This window comes from Barbus barbus, assembly GCF_936440315.1.
Source record: "Barbus barbus genome assembly, chromosome: 9".
Lineage (NCBI taxonomy): Eukaryota > Metazoa > Chordata > Actinopteri > Cypriniformes > Cyprinidae > Barbus > Barbus barbus.
In genome coordinates, this window is record NC_136737.1 from 8,705,953 (window position 1) to 8,718,924 (window position 12,972).

General features: G+C 34.5%; 1 protein-coding gene across 1 annotated transcript in view; it reads right to left on the bottom strand.

Annotated features, from left to right (window-relative positions):
* LOC306874988 (uncharacterized protein) overlaps window positions 1-12,972 on the bottom strand; it is a 172,322-nt gene that overhangs the window by 61,768 nt on the left and 97,582 nt on the right. The gene's annotated exons all lie outside the window — the stretch shown is intronic.

Consider the following 12,972-nt stretch of genomic DNA (forward strand, 5'->3'; position numbering starts at 1 on the left):
ATCTGGTCATAGACACAGTCCCATCTGTGCATATTCCAACGCAAAATGACCAGTTAAGTTTGTCTGATAAGTAGTCATTCAAAGACTTGAAAATTTCTGCTCCAGCTGTGTTAGTTGGCAGTGAGCGTACACACAATATATCCTCATGCACATTGTCTTGAAATATATATATCACACATAAACCAGTAATATTGCATTGCTGTCAACATTGGTCGATTCATCGACCTGCAATGCATACCAAGCGACTCGTTAACCCTTTCTAACAACTGCTCTTCAATGTCTTCTGCGATATCATCAATTCTCCGTGTGACAGTGGTTGCTGAAAGAGGAATTTGGCCTATCTTGTTAGCTGCAGCTTCACCGAACATTTCATGGCAAATATATTTAGCGGCTGGCAAAATCAGTTCTTCCCCAATGGTGAAGGGCTTCTTAGCTTTGGTGATACGGTCAGCCGCCAAGTAGGATGCTCTCAGTGCAGGTACATTTGATGTGGTCACTTTTAACAGCTGCTGTTGCCCCATTTGTTCACGTTTTTTCCGTTCAAAATAATCCAATGGTTTTTCTCTCAGTGCTGGGTGTTTAGTTTCAAGATGCCGTAGCAGTTTTGAGGGCTTCATTAACTCATTAGCTAATTTTTCTCCACAAATTATACACAAGGGGTTTGGAGCATGTGAACTCCCGGTAGAGACGAAACCGTATTTTAGATAGGAATCATCATATTTTCGGTTAAAGGTGGCTTTCCATTTCCTCTTTTTTTCACCAGCAGCTGTCTCTTCGTTGTCATTATCAGTTTTACTTTTCTTACCTCTTCCACTTAAGAAACTTTCGAGATGTTTGTTTCCCACTCATGTTAATATTAGCAGAACCTTAAAGTGTGAACCGACGTTTTTCTGAAATAGCGCTGTGTGTAAATTTGGATATTGGCTCTTAAAGAGGAAACGCATATTAAATAATAGAGTGTCATTTTGCGGTCTCGCAGCCCGGTAGCAACTCTTTCACGGCCCGACACTGGGTTCCGACCCGGCAGTTGGGGACCTCTGTTCTACATAGTATGTGGGCCAGAGCAAGATGTTGTTGAAAATAAATGTGGCTCAGATTTGGGCCAGTTCTGGTTTATTTATTTTATTTATTTATTTATTTTCATGGCTGCCATGCGGCCTTGCTATGGCTTGCTTGTGGCCCAAATTTGGCTAACAGGAGCAGACCTCCCAAGTGCCATCATTCTTCACAGTATATGGGCCGGAGCAAGGTGTTGGATATGGGCCAGAATTAAAATCAATGTGGCTCAGATTGTGGGCCAGTTCTGCTTTTTTGGGGGGTTTATTCATGGCTGACATAGGGCCTTGCTTTGGGTTACTTGTGGCCCAAATCTGGCAAACAGGAGCGGACCGCCCAAGTGCCAAATGAAAGTGTCAGGTGTGGGCCTGATCTGGAAGTGATCAATTGAGAGCAGATGAGAGAGAAGAACTGCAACTTGAAAGACACTTCAACCATAAACAGGCTGCAGTGTGTGGGATTAAAATTTAAGAATCTGTTTAAGATATGCTGATCCTACATTCTGACGTCAAATCATATGAAAAACTAAGGTGATCTATATTTTATTGGGCATTTAATGTGAACATAATGGCATCTGTCTACTGATTAGATTCAATAGTTTCCAGTGAAGAGGTTCTGCTGGTCTCTGATCTTCCCACTAAGAGTGAACTACATGTGAATGTTTACATATCTCTTGGGGTGATTCCCTGTATTGTCTTTAGATGTTTTGGTTAAATGGCCACTTCTTCACCTGCCCATTGAATGCCTATAAAATGCAGTGTATTAATTATGATTAATTACAATGACTTTCTGTAGTATAACTGTTCCAAACATGATTCTATGTGCATTTTGTATCATTCATAATCCCTCTAAGTGATTTTTGATGCATTTATTGTGATTCTTAATGTCACTATGTGAATGATTTAGTCAAAAGGCCAAAAATCACATACAGACAGCTGATCATCATGGGATATTAAATGAATTCCTATTATGGTTTATGAGTTAAAAGGACTTAAAAATGTAGTTAAAAAAACACACACACAAAATAAACACTGTATAATAATAGTTAAATATTATTATAATAGGTATTATAATAGTTAGGCCTAAATGAAATCTAGAATTTCCTAAATGAGTTATCATATTGATGACTGAAAATCTTTTTGTTGATTTCTCTTTTCTCTTCTGGTTGATATGGTCTGTTAGTCTCTGCTGGTGAGATGTTGTAATGACATAGACATCTTCCCCTGAAGTCCATTCAAACGTATTTTGATGGAACATAAAACATTTAAATTGCAAATATCGTATTATATTACATTTTACCAGTGACTGATTCTTTTTTTCTTTTTCTTTTGATGTTTCTTGACTCTCCTAATGTAGATGACATTGCTTTCGCTCCCCCTTGTGACTGAATATGGAAAACACATTAAGAGCTTATCCTTGGCAATTTTAATAATCATTTGCTTTTTCGAACATTTGTATATAAACAAACATTTTTTTTTTTTACAATATTTTACATACAATAAAATATTAATGCAATTACAATTACAACTGTTGAGCAAACTGTTGCTAACGAGAGAACTGAGAAGGGGAGGGAGAAGGGCACAAGCCTTTAAAATACCCACAGTCTGTTCAAACGTTTTGTCTTTAAACTTCTACAGCTGAAGCAGATGTTGCCAAAATCCACATGTTTAATGCACCCAATTGCATCTGGATTCTGTATTTACTTACATTTATTCATTTAGCAGACTCTTTTATCTTAAGAAAAATACTAGAGACACTATTAGTCCATTGAAAAACTGTTAGATGAAAATAATGAATTGGTTGAATGCACTGGTTGGGGTGATTATTAAATTAAATAAATAAAAACTTTGTTAAAGGGTGACAATATCTCATCCAGGCTGCATGTGTTTCTGTTAAACGCTCACATTACTTTCTGTTAAATATTGTGAAACATTTCTAGGAAGATGTTGACCACTGAAGTGGAAAAAAAAATAGTGTGAAATGAGCTAAGAAGAAAAACTGTCCACAGTCGCTCGGGTTGCAAAAATAAATGTGTGAACATTTGTCATTTCTTCAGCTTACATTCCACTCTGCTCTAGTTTGATCTTCATGTCTCATCACATCTATTTTAGCACATTTTCTTCATACATGTCTGTTTAAACCCCAGGATCCACAGATGTTTGGCCTGATCAAGTATCTCCATTGAGTTCAGATGTTATAATCATTGTTTGGTCCAGTGGTTTTCCTCTTCCCACAAACCATAATCAAACTCCAGAGCAACTAAACCACCAACACCAGCTGCATCAGTCACTGAATCACCACATGAAAAGAGTTCAGTAAGAGATGAGTTCAATACAGCAATCTGAATGATAATGATTTTTTTGTGTGATTATATTAGCAACTGATCAATTGAGAGCAGATGAGAGAGAACTGTAGAGACACTTCAGTCTTTAAACACACTGTGGTTTAACGCACTTCTGCTAGAACAAATGCTGATAAACAGTCCTTTAAGATTCTCAATCTCTCAGGAGCCAAAAAGATCCTGATACTTCTACTTTTATGCATGTGAACGTGTATGAGAGAGAAATGGAGCGTGAAAACTGACCAGGGGCCTGTTTCATAAAACAAGTTTACCAAATAAGCCAGGTTTATTTCAGTTAGCCTGACTTATTGTCAGTTGATTTGGTTCAAAATAAGTCAGACTAACTGAAATAAGCCTGGCTTATTTGGTAAACTTGTTTTATGAAACAGGCCCCAGTGCATTGGAAATGTTGTTTTTAATACAAAACAATTGCATTCAGAACTACAGAACAGAACACAGATAATGAGACCTAGTACAGGAACTACACATCTGTGTTGACTGAGGAAATAAATAAATTCTGATGACTCAATATGCAGGATTACTGTTTTGAACAATTTTATGTCAATTTTGAACCTTTTACAATTGATTTTTGGCAGTTTATTGTGGTCCTGAAAGTCACTGTGTGAATAATTTAGACTAAAGGTCAAAAGGTCAAACATTACACTCTACTTTTTTTTTCTTTGACCAATATTTATGCCAGAATCTTTCAGATTCAGTCATTTTAATGTGGATACTTCAGTTTTTTGGAAGTGTATATGAACAATTGTATATTTCCATAATCCGATAAAATATATATTTTACTAAATTATTTTATGAGTAATGTGAGCACACTCAATTAAATTTCTTTAATGTCTGTCATAGTACTGCTGATTGACGTCCTTTGTTTCCAGAAATGTATTTCTCATAATAACACTTTCCTACACTGGACATTCATAATCCTTGCATTTTTCAGCATTTTCATTGTATATGCATTTTCAGTGGCTCATTATATGATTTTTTTGCTGTATTGGTTAGTACTTTATGGCCTGTTCGCCCCTGCTGGTGGATGATGTAACTATACTTATCTAGGAACACAAAGTAACGTCCTTCTCTGAAGGGCATTCAAATATGTGTAGTCTGACAAAATAAAAGTATTTTGTAGCAACATATACAACTGCAAATATTTCAATATTTTATATTTAACCAGTGATTGATTTTTTTTGGTTGCTTCAGGACGATGTTGTTCAGCAACATGTGGCTCTCCTAAAGCAGATGCTGCTTTAGCTCCCTGTGATTGAATATGAAAACACATGACATTTATAACTGCTCTCACTGATGTTAAAGGCCTCTGAACACTGATGTATGGAAATCTGCATTTACATTAATTCATTTAGCAGATGCTTTTTATCCAAAGCGACTTACTGTTGAGGAATAAAACAAGCGATTTACCATACGATGGCAATGAACATGAGAAGGGCCCATTATACAAGGTTTGAGTCATCATTAAAAATAGTAAAATCTAGGAAAAGAAGGGTTAAAGGATAATAAGAGAATGGAAAAAGTGAAGGCATAGAGGTTGGGCAACCATGTGCCTGAATGATGGGCCCCAGTGATGTAGTGTATATAAAGAAGAAGAGGGGCCCAAGAACTGATCCCTGAGGAACCCCTAGCCTAGTCTAGTCTTTAATTAAAAGGCTTCTTTTTTTACGCTTTTTGAACATAAGAATCTAAATTTATGAGGCAGATTTCATTGGTGATTTTAAATATGATATTTAATCCTAAACTTGGTGAACAGTTTAGGAGAATTTGAAGATTCCCCATTCAAATAGATAGGAGCTTAAATTACTTAAAAGGACTTTGGTTTAGATCAATCCCCAAAAACCACACTCAAATCAGGGGCTGTTTACACAACACTGTTTTCAGTTAAAAACAGAAAACCTTTTAGCTATTGGTCATTCATTTACATGACAACAGCATTTTGTGGACCTGAACACATCAACTTTTGAAAACTGGTTTCATATCGCAAGTGTTTGAAAATTATAATGTTGTCATCTCTGTGTGAATTACAAAAACATGAAATTGTTAAAATGGTGACATGGGTATTATGTGTTCAGTCTATAGGAATGTGAAAAAAAGTCTATAGGAATGTGTGAGTGTCTTTATAAAGTGACATCGCCAACTACTGGCCTGGCATGCATAATACAGAATTTTTAGTAATTTTCAAAGATCCTCTGTACTTGAAACTTAAATAAAAGTGCAAAGGAGAAACTTTTCAGTTTTTAGTATATAGTCACCAACTTCAGCTGCATCGGTCAACAGACTCAGCACAAGAAAAGCTTTTCAGCAAAACAACCAACCAGTTTGATACCGTGATCTGAAGCTTTTTCGAGGATTTCAATTTTTATATAAACAAAACATGTATTTTTGTGCAAAAGAAAGGACTGATCAATTGAGTCCAGATGAGAAAGGGAATAAAGAGCATTTTAGACACTTGAGATGCACTTTAACCACAAACGGCTGCAGTTTAATGTACTTCTGCTAAAACAAATGCTGATAAGCAGCCCTTCATGAAACTGAAGCACTCAGGAGCCCAAAGTGTCAAAAAAGCTGCAGTTACTTCTGCTTTTTTGCTTGCAAACGAGTGTGAGAAAGATAAAGTGTGAAAAACAGAGCAGAAACTGACCAGTGCATCTGAAAGTTTGCTTCTAATACTGAACAATGATATTCAATTTGAAGATTATAGAACAGATAGATTTAGTTTTTACTTTGTTAAACTTCAGATTCTAAAATTTTAGCTCAGTGGTTTTTAATCCTGGTCCTGGGAACCCCTGCTCTACATTTTGTATGTCTCTCTTATTTAACACACCTGATTCAGATCATCAGCTCATTAGGAGAGAGATCTATGAACTGAACTGAGTTTGTCAGACAAGAGATACATACAAAATGTGCAGAGCTGTGGGTATCTCAGGACCAGGATTAACAACCACTGTTTTAACTTAATGGTGTACAGAGAACACATCTCCTGGAGCACCAGCTAGTGACTGAACATGAAAAAACAAGGCCTTAAAACTTAAAAATATGTAAATAATGACTTCACTTTTTTTAAAGTGTATATTAACTTTTTAAAATGTACATTTGATAAAAATATATTTTTCTAAATACGTATAAAATCACAGGCTGATCCTTTTTTTTATTCAGATTTGATCTGATCATCATAACTAGAAGCTCCTGTGAAAAACATTCAATATATTGTTCAGTGATTTATATGTTATCAACAGACTTTATTATCTGGCAGCTCAGTTTCTTCACTGAACTCTGATTAAATGTCTGTCATAGTGATGGGGATTGAATGTGTTACGACGTACCGTCGGTGAAGGTGTAAAATCAATGATGATGGAGAAGAATTTTCAATCCAGGGTGTTTATTTTGGTGCAAAAGTGATTCCCAAGAAAAAAATATATACACTAACAAAAAATAAGGCAAAAAAAAAATATATATATATATAAATCCATAAGAGTTTCACATGTATTCTGGCTATACCAATATTCAGGCCCAAAAATACAAGGAGTGATCCCACACCCCAAACACTCTTCTTAAAAATGGCTACCAGGAGCCCTTTTATAGAATTAGGCCCATCATATTACATCATATAACAAAACAAAACATTTAGCATTGAGACAAAACAAACAACCAACAAAAGAAAAGAAAATTATATAAAACAACATGGAACTAAGCAGAGAGCCTATCACACCACCTAAACAGAAAAATAACCACACATCTAGTATACGATGTTAATTTGCTGGCATGTAGATTGTGTGTGTATATTGGTGTTAACTGTTTATGGGGGTACAAGTGCTTCAGCAGTCCTTTCAAAATAAAAGTCCTTTTAGTCTTAGGTCACAGGCTCTCTGTGACAGAATGCATCTTTGTTTCCAGAGATGGATTTATCAAATGTGACCCTGGACCACAAAACCAGTCATAAGTAGCACAGGTATATTTGTATCAATAGCCAAAAATGCATTGTATAGGTCAAACTTATTGTTTTTTTTTATGCCAAAAATCATTAGGATATTAAGTAAAGATCATGTTCCATGAAGATATTTTGTACATTTCCTACCGTAAATATATCAACTTTTTTTTTTTTTTTTTTGCACCCTCAGATTTTCAAATAGTTGAATCTCAACCAAATATTGTCCTATCATAACAAACCATACATCAATGGAAATCTTATTTATCTCAATCTCATTGTGCTTTTAAAATAAATGGACATTCACAATACTTGCATTTTTGGACATTTTTCTTGTATATGTAGATGTTGTAACTACACTCTGAGAAAAGGAGACAACCTCCTCATCTAAAGACCATTCAAACATTTTTGTGTATTTTGGTGAAATTAAATTATTTGCAAACAATATATGAATTGAAAATGTTTTACCTTGTAATGTTTGTTGTTTCTTTATTTGGATAAGACTTTTTTTTTTCTGATGTTTTACAGAAACATATTACTCTCCTGATGCATATGATACTGCTTTAGCTCCCTCTTGTGACTGAATATGGAAACACATTCTGTTCAGTTAACATTCCCCATGTAGGCCTACACTGCCATTTATTTTACGTGGCGAAAATTGAGTGTTGAATGTGTGACACCCATGCAGGGGCATTTCTAGACGCAGACAAAACCTGAACAAGGCTGGAATATTTTTAAATGAATAGAAATAGTCTGCTTTCGACGCACATACAGTACATTTATTGTAATGCTGATATTATTGATTCTGTATGTCTGTAAATACAGTCAAATGCTGGCAATCATTTATAAAAAAATAATTCATTATGAACAAAATATGCCATAATGTGCTGTTAATTTCTTACCAACTTGTTGTTGTGGACCACTATTTCAAATTAAATTATCTATCGATTTATTTGTGACTTAAATTTTAAAAAAATAATTATAAATAGTTGAGAAAAATAAAAAATCCAAGGCAACTTGATTCGTTCAGTTCTTTATTGTCTATTGTCTTAATAATTGTATAACACTACTTTGTCAGTTTTAATTTATTTGTTTACTAAATGCAAAATGCCTCAATGGTTTCGGTAGTACATAGTAAACTTACATATTGAATCAAACTTATGAAGCATGGGAAGAACTGATGACAAGTTTTGGTTTAAGTTAATATTTGCTTATTTAAACCAAGATCCAGTTTTGATGCAATAAGGGCCCATTTCAATGACATGATTATGAGATATAAACTTATCAAGCATACAATTATATAAATATTTCAGCATTAATTTTAGCCATTTACTATTTTGAAATATATATTTTTTTAAATACACCTGATTTTTTTTTAGATAAATTAATTCTGATGAATGAAAATGACTTTCTGCGGTATTATTGTTCTGAAGATGATTTTATGTGCATTTTGTATAATTCATAATTCCTCTAAATGATTTTTGATGCATTTATAGTGATCTTGAATGTCACTGTGTGAATAAATTACATCACGCACACAAATCATCATGGGATATTAAATGAATTCCTATTATGTTTTATGAGTGATAGGCGTGATAATCTTTTTAATCTTCAGATTCAGTCATTTCAATTCAGCTGGATCGCCAACAAGTGAACAAACATGGAAAAACAAGGCCTTAAAAATATATATATTTAAAACACTCCATATAATATGTAAATATTTCCATTATCTCCTAAAATCTATAATTTCCCAAATGAGTTATGTGTAATATTAATGGTACATAAAACATATAAACTGCAAACATTTTACCAGTGATTTTTTTTTTTTTTTTTTTTGCTTTGAGTTATACAGCAACGTTTCTCTTAATGCAGATGGCATTTCTTTAGCTCCCCCTTGTGACTGAATATGGAAAGCACATTCTGTTTTAAATGGCCTTTAAGAGCTCATGTGCCAATTTCAACAATAACCATTTGCTTTTTCGAACATTTCTGTATTAACAAACATCTTGATGTGTATCACTTGTTTTTATTTTTTACAATATTATACCTACAATAAAATATGAATAAAGTCAGAAACTCCATTAGTTTACTGCTGGTCTTTATCATCAATGTATTAAAGCTGTCGATGCAATTACAAAAAGCAATAGAGAAGGGAAGGGAGAAGGACACAAGCCTTTAAAATATCCACAGTCTGTTCAAACATTTTGTCTTAAGGCTTCTACAGCTGAAGCAGATTTTGCAACAATCCATATGTTCATGCATTTGGATTCTGCATTTAGTTACATTTATTCATTTAGCAGACACTTTTATCTAGAAAATAAATATAACAGGCCATTAAAAAACTACTAGATAAAAATAAGTTCTAGTGAATTTGCATTACAAAAAAAACAAAACAAACAAAAGGTGACAAACATCATGACAGCAGGTGTTTCTGTTAAAGGCCTACTGTTAGGAAAAAAAGAGATTAAGTGTTAAATGAGAAGCTGAGAGAACATTTTTGCATTCGTGTCTGTTTAACCCCATGATGCACAGATGTTTGGCCTGATCAAGTATCTCCATTGTCCTTCAGCTTGTAAAAATGTTGTTGGTTTAGTTCAGTGGATTTCTGCTCTCTGCAAACCACAATGAAACTCCACTAAACCACTGACACCAGCCGCATCAGTCACTGAATCACCACATGAAACGATTTCAGCAAGATATCTGAATCTGAACGCTTTACATTAACAATACATGCATGTTGTGCAAACACAGAAGCAAGTGATCAGTTGAGATTACTTGTGATCATTTGTATTTACGATCTATGACACATAACAAAACACCATTTCATATCAAATTAGAAACATTAGAAGTGTTTTTAGTCTTTCTGTTCTTATAAACAAGTGTGATGTGAATGTGTTTGAATTCTTTCAGAGAGTTCAAGAGGAGGATGAGGTGTGTATTCAGGAGTCGCCATGAGAGACTGTGATTGTGTTTAAGTGTTATTAACTTTCTTGAACCTAAATACTAAAAAATATTTGTGCCGTGCCTTTATTTTGTGAATGTTTGCATTGTTTTCAGATTCTGTCATGTTATAAAGTGAACACAGACTGTCCTGTGTGTCTCTACTGATACAGATGAACCTGATGAAGCACCACCTACTGGACAAACGTGTTATTTCACTAACATCTCTCTCCTACTCTGAAATTTTATAGTGATATGCAAGATATATCTTTGTGCTTTATGTCCCTTTTGTACTACATTTAAATAAACGTAGAAATTTATTCTTCAACCTCATTATTGGGTTCTGGGGCAAAATAACTTTAGGTTTTCAAACACCAACCCAACAAAACATGCTTTTATATCTGCTGTCTGTCAGCTCTGCCCTTCTGTTACTCATTGATATGGTTTCACATTTACATGTATGCATTTAACAGACACTTTTTCCCAAAGTGACTTATATTGTGACTTATATCTTACATCATCTTTAATCTTTTATCAAATTTTTTTAATAATTGCAGAACAGTACAGAACAGTACACAGATAATGAGAGCTTGTACAGGATCAGGATCTACTCATCTGTGTTGACTGAAGAGATAAATGAGTTCTGATGACTCAGTATGACTCACTTCTGCAGGATTACTCTTTTGAATGTACAATTGATTTTTGACAGTTTATTGTGGTTCTGAATGTCATTGTGTGGCTGATTTAGACTAAAGGTCAAAAGGTCAAACATCACACCCATTAGAGAGTTGACCATTATAGGATATTAAATGAATTATTATCAGGGTTTTTTTGTAAACAATCTACATGTCAGAATGTTTTTAATCTTCAGATTCAGTCATTTTAACTCAGTTTAATGGTGTACAGACAGTATATCTCTCCTAAAGACCCTGCTGGAGCGCCAACTAGTGACCGATCATGGAAAAACAACATTATTTTACATTGTCAAAGGCCCTTAAAAACCAAAAGCTTCTAATAATCTGTAACAATATATTTTCCTAAATGATGTTATGAGTTATGTGATCACCAGCTGATCCTGTATTTGATTTTAATTCAGATTTGATCTGATCATCATCACTAACAGCAGGTCAAAAAACTAGTGCTTTGCTGCCATCTGCTGTTTGCATTGGAGCAGAGATTATTCTGATCATTGTTTGACCATAATGTTATTTCTACATTTCTTTTATTTTCACTGTACCTGGATGGGTGTCATCCTAAAAATTAAAGGTATCACTCCACTACCTGACTTGAAAAAAAGGTATTTTCACAATTTTAAGCAGATGATCTTTGCAGGAGTTTGATAACCAGCAGAGCCAATGCAGATACTCTTCCATGGCCCTCATGTACCCTACTGTCATGAATGTCACTATAAATAGGTGTATGTGAAAACCACCAGTGTGAAGACAGACAGTCTCTGAAGGGAGGTGCTAAGAGAGGAGTTTCTTAGCACTCCATGCAGAGTTTCACTAAACCGCTTACAGACCAGCAGCACACTCCTCATCAGCTCTTCTGTCGCTTTAAACATTTTGTCTATTTCTGTTGTGTTAGTTTTACATGTGACCCTTTTAGAATTAAGGATTGTTAGTAGACACTGTTCCATAAAATCCTGAAGGAAATGATTGACACACTTATGTTCTTCTGTTTTTGCTCATGGAGTCTGGCTGGTAAGAGTCTGGTTAAATTTAGGCTTCACTTTTGTGCATATTATCACTTGTCCACGTACATCGTTTTCTTTATTGTTTGCATCATTAATTTTGCTTGTAATGTTTTTTTATCAGATTAATATACTCAGATTCATGTGTGTTTTGCTGTAAGTTATCATTTTTTTTCCTTCCAGTCAAATGAAAGGTTTAATTTATTGCAAATTCCTGAAACTGAAATCAGTGCAGAACAGCTGTTTTGCAGGGAAACATTGTTAAATAGTTAATAAATAACTACAATTCCAAGTCTTGCTGAGAAAGTGTTTCTGTTTGTTGATCAGGTGTGTTTGGTGTTGATGCAGTGCGGTCAGTATCAGTGACGGAGGGAGATTCTGTTACTCTAAATGCTACTGATATAAAGACGGATGATGAGATCGAGTGGAAGTTTGGACAACTCCTCATTGCTGAAATCAACATAAAGAACAATAAAATGATTTATCATAAGAATAGTGCTGATGGGAGATTCAGAGGCAGACTGCAGCTGGATCAGACTGGATCTCTGAGCATCACAAACACCAGAACCACTGACTCTGGACTTTATAGAGTATACAGCAGCAGAACAGAGACACCGCTCAACACATTCAGTCTTTCTGTCTATGGTGAGTAGAGAACTACTTCCCCTGTTTTTTGTGTAGGTGTTTCTTCAGTTGCAGCACTTTACATCGCTAGTACAAAATAAACTTTTTTTGTTGTTTTTTTAAGGCTAATTTAATTTAATGAATTTCGATTTAGCATTTATGCGTCCTAAATATTTACAGATAGATACAAACAAATTCAAACCTTTTTTCATAGAAGCATCATAATGAAATTAATGATATTTTCCTTATTTTTACTCAGTCTTCTTTATGGTATTGTTGTCTGTATGGTTGTTTCCCTTAGGAACTGATAAATACAGACTGTATTTTAGAATAAAGAAAACCCATTTACGTATTTTACTAAATTTCACTGCA